The 13,287-nt window shown below is 38.3% G+C and overlaps 1 protein-coding gene across 9 annotated transcripts in view; it reads left to right on the forward strand.

Moving 5' to 3' along the window:
• The first annotated feature begins 1 nt into the window (after position 1).
• The window catches only part of CARF (calcium responsive transcription factor), a 77,910-nt gene continuing 64,624 nt past the window's right edge, over positions 2 to 13,287 (forward strand). For 5 of the 9 annotated variants that reach the window (XR_014016439.1, XR_014016441.1, XR_014016442.1 and 2 more), the window contains exons 1-2: positions 2 to 51; positions 3,872 to 4,037. The gene's annotated coding sequence lies outside the window, so the exon portion shown is untranslated. Of the gene's footprint in view, positions 52 to 367; positions 1,246 to 3,871; positions 4,038 to 12,058; positions 12,158 to 13,287 lie in introns of those variants that run through there. The other 4 variants (XR_014016440.1, XR_014016445.1, XR_014016444.1 and 1 more) reach the window with 4 other exon arrangements.

Consider the following 13,287-nt stretch of genomic DNA (forward strand, 5'->3'; position numbering starts at 1 on the left):
CGCCTGCGCACTGTGCTGGTCTCCATGGCGGGGCCTCGGAGCCAAGACGAGGTTGAGTAGACTCGTTTTGAATTTTCTCCCCTCTGCTCCAGCACTTTGTGGACTTCCCTTCTCGCCCTGTAGGGCGTTCGGCGGCGGCGGGACTGGGGGAGTCGGAGGTTTGGCAGAGCTGTCTGCGCCGACGGACGGGACGCTGCTTCCCAATCCCCCTTTCTTCCTGCTGCCTCCTCCTCCCGTCACCTCCTGACCCGCCCGGTCCCTGAGCAACCGCCGGCCCCCGCCCCTTGCCGCTGCCGGGCCTTGGTGGCGCCTTCCGCGCCCCGCCTCGGGCCGTATTCGGGGCCCCTCCTAACGAGGCCTACCGTCCCCCGCCCGGGCGGGGTCCGCGGGCCCCGAGCCGGCAGGCTGGAGAAGGTGGAGGTTAGGTGTCTTAAGGAGGGCTGCTGAACCCGAGGGCGCACCACCACGGAGGAGGACTCGGACCCCCTGGGCGGGAGCGCCCGCTGTGTGGTCCTATGCGCCGCCCCGCATTTTAGGGTTCCTTTTTTCTCTTTATGAGCTCCTTTATACCTTGCTTTTAGAAGGGGAAAGGCGTCCTCCCACACCTTTTCCCAACGCTTTTTGACTTTTTTTTTTTCGTCTTGAAGTTACCCAAAGGCCTGTGTCTTATTCTCAGAAGGTCCCGAGAATAATTCTAATGGAATTTAGTTGTTTTTCTGAGGGAGGATGGGTGGAGAGATACTACTCAGCTCTCCTAGTCGCTTTTTAAGGCGTTCGCCAGAAATCCTTCAAGAGGGGGACTTCTTAAAGAGACGGCAGTTTAGAGTAAGGCAGAACTGGATTGCAGAATTTGGGGCAAAGCGGTATGTGTGCAGGTGAAGACAGCTAAAGCTTTCCTTTGTTACGTTGCTTCAAGATGTACAACAGTTAAGTAGACATGCTATTTAAGTCAACCATAGACTATGAGGAGGGATTTAAACAATTGTAAACGAAAAATAATCTGTTAATAGTGCGCAGTGACAATGAAACTAAGACTATTTTCAATTTATTCACCTTCTTAAGAGTGCAGGCCGTGGAACCCGAGTGCCTGGGTTCGAATCCTGCCTCAGCTGCTTATTTATTAGCCTCTCTGTGCCACACCTTGGACAAATGTGAGATTAAGTGCCACATAGTAGATGTTAACTGTTTTTACCATCGTTATCCTTTAGATGTCAGTTTAACTGGGAGCTATGGCAACGTGAACAAGTAAGACTTGCTTAATGGTTACAGGAGTAAAAAGAGAAAAGCTGTGCTGAGGGCCTAGGAAAGGATTGGGCTTGCAAATAGAAGCCATGGTCATTTAACCATGTGATTCATTGTAATTGTGAGAATTGTATGCATAAGTTAGACCACCTGAAGTTTGAAACACTTTTTTTCTCTTTCTTAATTGAAGTCTTGTTATTTAATCCATATTTTTTGAATTTGTTAGAAGTAAAAAGAAATTTGACAGTTTCAAACATTTGCTTTTACATAAGTAATTTTTGAGTTACAGCAGTAAAATTGTCTGAATTAAAATTCATAGAACCTGAAATAAAACTTCTAATAGGTTCTTCAGGTAATTTTTAATTGTTAATATATCATTGGTTAAAATACATTTTTCAATGTGTAATCAGTAGATTAATTCATTTTTAACTATCATTAATTTGAAATTTATCAAAATAAGAAAATACTGTACCTGATATTCAATACAGGTTGATCCTAATTCAAATGGAAAAATTTTCTATGATCAGTAAGATACAGAACTTAAATATGTGCTTAATAAGATAAAACTTCAATTTACAAAGCAGAAATGTTGAATTCACTAAAATACTCTTTTCATTTGACTGAGACCTTTAGTTAAGGGAAAATTAGTTAACAAGCATTCGAAGATACCTGAACATCTAGAATGATGGCTTTGGTGTTTTTTCAACAGTGGCTTACGTGTTGTATTTCGTGTTCCCTCTATGTAATACCTAGAGTAGTTAGTATTTTTACTCACAGTGTTTTTCTTAACTTTGCTTAGAACATTAACTTCAAGTTTTGGTTCTAATGATTTCCTACATGATTCATTTACTAGGTTTCTTACGAAGACACATTAGCTGGAGAACTACAGCTTGGAAAATGTTCCTGTTTATTATAGGTTTTTTTTTTTCTGTATGTAATGGCATGGTGTAGTATGATATAAAGACTGTGCATGTGCTTTGGAGTCCTAATTGGTTTTGGTGATTTTTTCCTACTTAGTTTTGAATCTGAGCTCTAATGTTCTGTGATCTTAACCAAGTTACTTGACAGCTTTGGTTTTCTTATCTATAAATAAATAATAAGCTCTACCTTAGAGTCATTGTGAGGACTAAATGAAATAATCTGTAAATCCCTCAAAGAGCAAAGAGGTAAAAAGAAGTATGTATGTACAGGGTAAGAAATGGATAGAAACCAAGATTACAGGGAAGTTTATAGAGAGGGCAAACCTTAGATAAAGGAAAAGAGACATTGTGAACACTAGCTTTAAATTTTTTTCACTGAAAAATGAAAAGTTGAAGTAGATTGTTTATATATATTTGCATACATTTAACATTTTGACGTTGATTTAACTAACACAATACAACTTGCAAAACCCATCTTTTAAGAAATAAATTACTCTATAAAATATTTGTGAATTAGGAGTCTTGATTTAATTTTTGACACCACTGATTCATAGCAATTTTGTATACATCATAGAAGGAACATTGTGTTGTTTACCTACCCTAAAAGATGAGGGAAATTTTATTTTCTAAAGTACTTTTGAGCAGTATTTTTTAATGTAGTTAGTAAGGTCAGACACTGATTTTAAATATAAGATTTCAATATCCTTTAAATCTTGAGACATTAACCAAAGTGCCTAGAATTAAGAGAAACTCTAAACTTCAAGTGGCTTCATCCTTCAGTTAGCCCGTTTGGGGATTTACTGTTAGATTATTGGTTTTAACAGATAAATTTTACCACACAAAAGTCTATCGGGAAAACTAAAAAAAAAAATCAAATATTAAGACCATTTTTAAGAAATTACAGCTGGGACTTACCTTTAATGTTTTGAACAAATAGATTTGCTGTTGAACAAAATCAAAAAACAGCAGTAGCCCCAACTTGGTCCACAGGGATTTGAGTAACTACAGCCTGACTAGTGTCTTCCCCTCTGCCATGTATTCAGTATGTATAAACAATAAAAGCCCTTTTTTGCTATAAATTAAAACATTGAACTTCTAATTCTTCCTAATCTTTGCTTTTGGTATAAGGTAAAATCCACTTTTTAAAATGTGATGTGAAACATTCTAGAAAGCAGTTTGCCAGCAAAATTTAATGGCCTTAGTGTGTTTTCTGAACTCCAATTATTACCCTCTAGGTTATATATTTAATACTTTCTCTTTTCTTTCTGTTCTCTTTATCCAATCCCAATACTACTTAAGAAATAAGCTTATCAATTTAATTCTAGGATTTTATAGGGGATGGGGTATGAGGAGGGAAGCCCTTATTCTCAAGCTTCTATGGCTCCAAAATATGTCCAATTAGTAAATATTTTCATTGTGGAGAAAAATGCAATTTACTGTGGACGTTTTTGTTTCTGTAGTAGTTACAGAATGTGAGAGTTGAAACAAGGCCTTAGTCCAAATCCCCAACACAGGTTAAGTCACCAACCCCTGGACACATGCAGTCTTCCTTAAAGACAGTCCTAGTCTTCACTTTAACCGAGTCAATTGCTGGGTAAACTATACCTGGCTGGTAATGGCTATTTTATAGTAAAACCTGCAGAACAAAATCTAGTAGCTTGCTTTATGTGTAGGAAAATAAATATACACTGAATACCTTCTCATTACAGAAAAAATGCTGCTGTGAAGACATAATTATAGCTTTCACATAACTGATGCCCCAACCATCATGATTCAGTGCCCCCCAAAGGAAGAACTTCAGTGGAAAAGAGGGGACATTTCTGGGGATAGTAGAGTGCTTGAGACCTGAATTTAAACTCAAGCTCCTTCATGAAGGTAATAATTTTATTTTTAAATGATAGAAGGTAACGACTCTATAAAGGTTAACTATTGTCTATTACATATTAATGAAAAAGTCAAGTTACACTTTGTATATAGGTACTTTGTTCTGATTATGGTTACCAGTCGGAAAAGAACATTTTATACCTAGCTATTTAATCTTAATATCTACATTCTTTGGAACTTTACTTTGACATAGTTAATTGAAAGTTAGGGATAATAATTTTTTTTTTTTTTTTTTTTTGCGGTACATGGGCCTCTCACTGTTGTGGCCTCTCCCGTTGCAGAGCACAGGCTCCGGACGCGCAGGCTCAGCGGCCATGGCTCACGGGCCCAGCCGCTCCGTGGCATGTGGGATCTTCCCGGCCCGGGGCACGAACCCGTGTCCCCTGCATCGGCAGGCGGACTCAACCACTGTGCCACCAGGGAAGCCCGGGATAATAACTTATAGCATGTGCTGACATTGAGGTTAGGTGGGAAAATTGGGTATTTTAAGTCACCCTGCAGTTGTCAGGATTGAGGAGTATAATGCAAATTGATGGAAGACTTAGGGGAGGAAGGAGTAATACTTTTCACTTCATTCAAATTATTTTTTGAAGGGGACGTCTGTAACTTAAAAATGTACTTTTTTTTTTTTTTTTTTTTTTTCTGCCATACGCGTGCCTCTCACTGTCGTGGCCTCTCCCGTTGCGGAGCACAGGCTCCGGACTTGCAGGCTCCGGACTTGCAGGCTCAGCGGCCATGGCTCACGGGCCCAGCCGCTCCACGGCATGTGGGATCTTCCCGGACTGGGACACGAACCCGTGTCCCCTAGCATCAGCAGACGGACTCTCAACCACTAGCGCCACCACGGAAGCCCTAAAAATGTACTTTTAATCTCCAATTCAACAATGAGTTAGGTCAACAGATACTGAAACCCACTTTTCCATATAATAAACACGAAAACCTTGTTTAACACATAGTATAGAGTTACTGCATACTGAAAGGAAATTTTTGAGTTTTGAATTTCCAGAAGATAGTAGGAAAGAAGTTCTCTTTCTTCCATTTACAGATTCCCAGTCTGGGCAAAGTTCTGAAGTAAGTGGTTTATATTTGGCAAGCTTCCTGTGTTATCCCACCCCTTCACTAGTGAACTTCCCCAGGGCATTCATCCTGCCTTCCCTGTTCACTGCAGCATCTACCTCAGGTCTGCAGAATCCCTTTAAGGTGCTCTGAGCCTCAAATGTACTTGCGTTCTAACCTCTAAGTTAAACTTTTCGGGGTAGCTGTTTTTAACTCATCTTAAAGGAAGAAAGCTATATTTATATAAATTTACACAAATTTGATAATGACTGATAATCTCTCCAGAGTTTTTTCTTTTTAAGAAAAAATGCTTGTTAACTCCAATGAAAATTTCATTGATGAAATTTCAGATAGGGTAAGAGAAAATAAATAAAATGAAAAAAAAAATTAGATCAGTAGGGATAATTTGTAATGGAATCAGGGCACCTACCAGGAAACTGACAGTAAGTTTTTAGAAAATTTTTCTCCTAAGCTATTTTCACTTTTTACCTTTCTGTCCCTAGATCCACTTTTGGATCTGTTTACAGAATATTTTCTCAGGGGCTGTAATTCCTGCATAGTTAAAATGCTAGTTTTTTTTCGGGGGGTCAGAGATCTGTAGATTGCTTGCAGAAGGGCTTTTGTGTGTTAGAGACTTCCTATAATTAAATTTTAACCAGGAAAAGTTGAGAACAAAAATGAACAAAATTTCTTTTAGCATCTTTAATTTGTTAACCTATCCAAAAAAACAACCAAAAAAATTTAAAGCCATGACTAATGAAGGAGGGAGGTTTGTCTGTTACCTTGAAAGAGTTCACATTGTAATAATAAAAGAGTGGGCTTTGGGATCAATGCATGTAGGTTTGAGTTCTTGCTCAGCCACCTAGTATATTTGTAATCTTTGGAGTTACTTAACTGCTTAAATCTTATTTCCTTATGTGTAAATTGGAGCAAGTAACTGAATCACAGGGTTGTTGAAAGGATTAAATAAAATGACATGTATAAAACACTGAGCCTAGTGCTTTACTGTGGTAAATGCTCAATAAATGAAAACCTTATAACCTTTACTGGTGAGCCTCAGTTTCCTTTTGTGTAAAATGTTGTTAATGGGTCCTATATCACAGAATAGCAGAGTGATTGTTAATAATTCTGGCTAATAATTATTAAGGATAAGAAGCGTTCAATAAACATTATTTTGTAGCTATGATAATTAAATTCATAATCTTCATGTATTCTATCATAATGCTTATATTTAAAAATCAAAATAAAGTCTCAAAAATATTTCTAATCTTAATGTCATCATGTTTAGACAGTGAATATTTTAGTGTATTTAATACACTTAAAAAAATTAAGTTGCATTCTTTTTTAAAAAATTTTGTTTATTCATTTTTGGCTGCATTGGGTCTTCATTGCTGCACAAGGGCTTTTCTCTAGTTGCAGCAAGCGGGGACTACTCTTCGTTGCAGTGCGTGGGCTTCTCATTGCAGTGGCTTCTCTTGTTGCAGAGCACAGGCTCTAGGCACGTGGGCTTCAGTAGTTGTGGCACACAGGCTTCAATAGTTGTGGCACACGGGCTCTAGAGCGCAGGCTCAGTAGGTGTGGCACACAGGCTTAGTTGCTCCGTGGCATGTGGGATCTTCCCCAACCAGGGCTCGAACCCATGTCCAGTGCATTGGCAGGCGGATTCTTAACCACTGTGCCACCAGGGAAGCCCTAAGTTGCATTCTTGACAGCAATTATTTCAGTTTTAATAAGTCCCTCAGTAGGACTTTATTTTCAATTGGATCTAACTCTGTAAAAGTTTTCTCCTTGAATAGAGTTCTTTTATTTTTATACTCAGTGTACATTAGAGGTTAGTCAATAAACGATAGTTAAATGAATTTTAAAAGTCATCAAGATAATCAGCTATTAGAAACATAAGATCTAAGAACTGAATGGGATCTTTAAAAAATTAGGAATTGAAGTTCAGGGAAGTTAACATTGTTTTTTTTTCATCAAATCTAGACTGACCCTATGTCCTTTTTCTACTACATTCATCAGATGTTTGAATTTTTAAACTAAACAGTAATATTGAAATAGAACTTGTGAGTCATCTGAAAGTAAAATTTTTTGCAATTTTTCAAAGACAGTATAGAAAAGTATATTTAGAAGCTTTATACTAAGCTCAGGAAGTTTTTATTACATCAATGAGATGACTGATATTTAACAGATTTTTGTCCTTAGGAACCAAGTAATTTATATATAGATAGGTGAATTTTTTATCTTAGTTTGCATAATTATAGGTAGCAGAAATAATTTATTGAGTATTGACCCTGTACTAGGAACTGCACCAAGCTCTTTGCACACATTATTTTGTTTAATATAACGACTCTCTGAGGGAGATGCAGTATAATTGCCTATTTGCACATGAGAAAAACTAAAGCTCAGAGTAGTTAACTAATTTGACAAGTAAGTATGAAGCTGAAATTCAAACCCAGAGCATATGACTACAGAACACTGTCTTCAGCTATTTTATACATTTTTACTGACAAAACCCTCTCAGTTTTTGTTTTAAAAGTTAATGAAAAAATAATATATTTCCTGTCCAGCCTAACTCCAACATTGTTCAGAGTATGGTAACTTAACCTAAAATTTCAAGATAATTTCGGAGTTCATATACTATGATTTGTTATTGGCTTCAGTTTACAGACACTCTGTTTGCTCTTTTTTTTTTAACTAAAAGACTTAATTTTTTTCTGAAAGTTTTAGATTTATAGAAAAATTGAGAAGGTAATATAAAGATTTCTTCCATATTCCTTTCCCTACCTTCTCTCCCCTCCATCCTAGCATGCAGTTTTCTCTACTATTAACATTTTGTAGTAGTGTGGTCCATTTTCTAAAAGTTAATGAACCAATACTGATACATTATTATGAACAGAAGTCCATAGTTTACACTGAGATTCACTCTTTGTGTTGTACAGGTTTATGGATTAATGTCATGTATTCATCATAACAGTATCATAAAGTATTATCTCATCACCATAAAAATCTCTTGTGCTTTACCTATATGAATTCCCGCATCCCCAACCTCTGGCAACTACTGATCTTGATATTGTGTCTATAGTTTTGCCTTTCCAAGAATGTCATATATTTGGAACCATATAGTAAGTAGCTTCTTTCACTTATCAGTGTGCATTTAAGGTTTCTTCTTGTCTTTTTGTGCCTTCATCACCTGTTTCTTTTTTTGTTTGTTTTTGGCTGCCCCTCATGGCTTGTGGGATCTTAGTTCCCTGACCAGGGTTCAAACCCAGGCCCACAGCAGTGAAAGCACTGAGTCCTAACCACTGGACCACCAGGGAATTCCCAAGCCTGTTTCTTTTTAATCACTGAATAATAATTCATTGTATGGCTATACCACAGTTGTTTCACCCATTCACTCATTGAAGGACGTCTTGGTTGCTTTCAAGTTTTGGCAATCATGAATAAAGCTGCTATAACTATCCATGCAGGTTTTTGTGGAACATAAATTTGCAACTCATTTGGGTAAATACGTAGTAGTACAATTGCTGGATTGTATGGTATGCCTGTGGTTAACTTTGTAAGAGACTGTCAAACTGTCTTCCAGAGTGGCTGTATGTACGGTTTTGTATCCCAGGCATCAATTAATGAGAGTTCCTATTGTTTCACATATTTGGCAACATCTAATAGAGGGTTTTTTTTTAATATTATCCATTCTAATATGTGTTATGATATCTCAGTGATGATTTAATTTGCAGTTCCCTTATGATATATAATGTCGAGCATCTTTTCATATGTGTAATTGCCATCTGTGTATCTTCTTTGCTGCAGTGTATCTTCAGGTCTTTTGACCACTTTTTTTTTTTTTTTTTTTTTTTTTGCTGTACGCGGGCCTCTCACCGTTGTGGCCTCTCCTGTTGCGGAGCACAGGCTCCAGACGCGCAGGCTCAGCGGCCATGGCGCACGGGCCCAGCCGCTCCGCGGCATGTGGGATCTTCCCGGACCGGGGCACGAACCCGTGTCCCCTGCATCGGTAGGCGGACTCTCAACCACTGCACTACCAGGGAAGCCCTGACCACTTTTTAAATTAGGTTTTTTTCTTATTGTTGAGTTTTAAGAGTTCTTTGCATATTTTGGATACAAATCCTTCATCAGATACATGTTTTGCAAATATTTTCTCCAAGTTTGTGGTTTTTCTTCCCATACTTTGTTACTGTCTTTTGCAGAGCAAAAGTTTTTAATTTTAATGAAGTCTTGCTTATCAATAATCTCTTTCATGGATCATGCCTTTGGTATTTTATACTTAAAACATCCTTACTATACTCATGGTCATCTAGGTTTTCTCCTATGTTGTCTTCTAGGAGCTTTATAGTTTTGCATCTTACATTTATGTCTATGATCCATTTTGAGTTAATTTTTTTGAAGAACGTAAGGTCTGTATCTAGGTTCACTTTTTTTTGGGGGGGGGTGGGCATGTGGATGTCCCTTTATTCAGCACCATTTGTTAAGAAGACTATCCTCTAGTGAGGTGGATGGACCTAGAGTCTGTCATACAGAGTGAAGTAAGTCAGAAAGAGAAAAACAAATACCGTATGCTAACACATATATATGGAATCTAAAAAAAAAAAAAGTTTCTGAAGAACCTAGGGGCAGGACAGGAATAAAGAGGCAGACATAGAGAATGGACTTGAGGACATGGGGAGGGGGAAGGGTAAACTGACACGAAGTGAGAGAGTGGCATTGACATATATACACTACCAAATGTAAAATAGATGGCTAGTGGGAAGCAGCCGCGTAGCACAGGGAGATCAGCTCGTGTTTTGTGACCACCTAGAGGGGTGGGATAAGGAGGGTGGGAGGGAGATGCAAGAGGGAAGGGATCTGGGGATATATGTATATGTATAGCTGATTGACTTTGTTATACAGCAGCAACTAACACAACAATGTAAAGCAATTATACTCCAATAAAGATGTTAAAAAAAAAAAGACTATCCTCTATGGGATATATGGGCACATATGCTTTATTTATTTATTTTTAAATAGGATTTTTAAAATATTTACTTATTTTTGGCTGCATTGGGTCTTTGTTGCTGCGCGTGGGCTATTCTCTAGTTGCGTCGAGGGGGGGCTACTCTTCATTGCGGTGTGCAGGCTTCTCATTGCGGTGGCTTCTCTTCTTGTGGAGCACAGGCTCTAGGTGCGCGGGCTTCAGTAGTTGTGGCTCGCAGGCTCTAGAGCGCAGGCTCAGTAGTTGTGGCGCACGGGCTTAGTTGCTCTGCAGCATGTGGAATCTTCCTGGACCAGGGCTCAAACCCGTGTCCCCTGCATTGGCAGGCAGATTCTTAACCACTGTTCCACCAGGGAAGTCCGGCACATATGCTTTAATTTCTCTTGTGTAAATACATAAATTGGAATGGCTGAATCATAATTAGGTTCACGTTTAACTTTTTAGAAAACTGCCAAAGTGATTCTCAAAAGAGAATATATACTGTTTACATTACCACGAGTAATACATGAGAGTTCCAGTTGCTCCATATCTTCATAAACATTTGATATATCAATCTTCTAAATTGTAAATATTCTAATAGGTATATAGATGTATATAATTGTGGTTATAATTTTCATTTTCCTAATGACTAATGCTGTTTAGCATATTTTCATTGTTTATTTGCTAGCTGCATATCGTTTTTTTCTTTCTTTTTTTGGCTGTGTCACGTGGCTTGCAAAATCTTAATTCCCCTATCAAGTTCCAAAAAACGTTTATCACCCCCAAATAAAACCTTGTACCCAGTTGGCAGTAACTCCCTGTTCTCCCCTCCCCCAAGCCTTGGCATCCACCAGTCTACTTTCTGTCTGTATTTTACCCATTTTGGATATGTTTTATAAATGGAACCATACAATATGTGACCATTTGTGTCCAGCTTCTATCACTTAGCATAACTTTTTTGAGGTATATATCAGTACTTCAATCCTTTTTTTTTTTTTTTTTTTGCGGTACGCGGGCCTCTCACTGTTCTGGCCTCTCCCGTTGTGGAGCACTGGCTCCAGACGCGCAGGCTCAGCGGCCATGGCTCACGGTCCCAGCCACTCTGCAGCATGTGGGATCTTCCCGGCCTGGGGCACGAACCCGTGTCCCCTGCATCGGCAGGCAGACTCTCAACCACTGCACCACCAGGGAAGCCCCCCTGCACCATTTGTTGAAGAGACTTCATTCCCCATCAAATGCTTTTGGCACCCTTGTTGAAAATTATTTGGTCAGAGATGTATGAGTTTATTTCTGGACTCTCAGTTCTATTCTGTTGATCTACATGTCTATCCTTACGTCAGTACCACATTCTTTTGTATACCTTAGCTTTGTAGTGATTTTTGAAATTGTGAAGAACGAGCTGCTTTCCCTGCATCCTATAAGTTTTGATATATTGTGTTTATCTGTCATCACCCCCTTGAGTTAATTATTTTATTTAGTTCTCCAGTATTTTATTTCTATCATTAAAACACAGATACACAAAATTGTAATAGTGTTATTATTATTTATACAAACAGTGTTTATTTAGGTTTTTCATAGAGTTATTAATTTATTTGCCTATCATTTTTCTAGCATCTCAGGACTTCCTTCTGGTATCATTTTTATTTTCTAATTCTTTAGGAATTGCTTTTGTGTAAGATCTGTTCATTATAAACTCTCAGTTTTTTAATCTTAAAAATGTCTTTCTCTCACCCTCTTTTGTGAAAAAGTAGCTTTGAGCATATACAATTGTATTCTGAAAGTTACTTTTTTATTATTCTTGTGACTTCTACTGCCATTGTTGCTATTGAATAGCCTGATGTATATCTAATGTTAATACTCTGTAGGTGATTGTATCTCTCTGGCTGCATTTTAGATTTTTTCTGTTTTTCTTTAGAATTTTGTACTTTGACTACATTTGGTATGGATTTCTTTTGATTTATCTTGGTACATTTTGTGCTTCCTTTATCTGTAGATTCATGTCTTCAGTTTTGAAAAATGGTCAGCCATTATCTCGTCACATATTGTCTCTCGTCCAGTTTTTCTTTTTATTCTTCTGAGACTCCAATTATAGGTATGCTATACTTTCTTATTCTATTTTCCTAGTCTGAAGTATGTTCCTTTTATTTTTTTATATTCTGTTTTGCTTATGATGCATTCTGGGTAATTTTTAAAGCCTGTCTTCTAATTTAGTAATTCTTTCTTCTGCCTCTAACTTTCTACTTAATTTATCCATTGACTTTTTAATTTCAGCAATTACATTTTTCATTGCTGAAAGTTCTGTTTGGTTCTCTTTCAAATTAAACTTTTGATAGTCTCTTGTTGCTTGCTTATTCCTGTGGCTCATTCTTTTACTTCTTTGAATATTAAATAATTATTTTATATTCAGTATTACATGGTTCCAATATTTGAAGTCTTTAGGGGGTATCTAACTCTGCTGACTCCTTTTTTTTTTTGGCGGTATGCGGGCCTCTCACTGTTGTTTCCCGTTGCGGAGCATGGGCTCCGGTGGCGCAGGCTCAGCCGCCATGGCTCACGGGCCCAGCCGCTCCACGGCACGTGGGATCTTCCCGGACCGGGGCACGAACCCGTGTCCCCTGCATCGGCAGGCGGACTCTCAACCACTGCACCACCAGGGAAGCCCTGCTGACTCCTTCTTATGGTGGCTTATTTCTTTGTGTTTTTGGCACTCTTTGATTGTAAGCTTATATTTGATTGATCTTAATGTGAAAGGAAACTAAAGTCTTAACTGTGTTTGTGTTCCTCCAAATAATAACTGCATTTGTTCTCACCAGAAGCCAGGGTACATTATTGGCATACCAGGATCTTTCAGGTTCCTAGTCTTACCTTGGGAGTTTTAAGTTCTCCTCCCCTACCAGCTGTTTGTCCAAGCCCACTCCCAGCCACAGTGTTTATTAGCAGCACTGCCCTTGAAATTTTCCTCTTTGCTTGTGCTCATCACTTAGGTTTTCGATCACAGCTTTTGCTTTTATTTTGGGGAGTGGGGATTGGGTAGAGTGGGAGAGGGCAGGGAGTGGCCTCTGATTTTTGTTACTTCCTATAGTAGCTCCCAACCACAAAATATTTTGTTTTAGATCAACTTTCTATTTTTTGTTTTCTAGCAAGAAAGCCTTCTACAGTGTCTAATCTGCTGTATTGCCATTAGTGAAACTTCCTTTCTATTTTTTAAACCCCTTCTATAAA

The sequence above is a fragment of the Mesoplodon bidens genome (assembly GCF_964165515.1).
Source record: "Mesoplodon bidens genome assembly, chromosome: 8".
NCBI lineage: Eukaryota > Metazoa > Chordata > Mammalia > Artiodactyla > Ziphiidae > Mesoplodon > Mesoplodon bidens.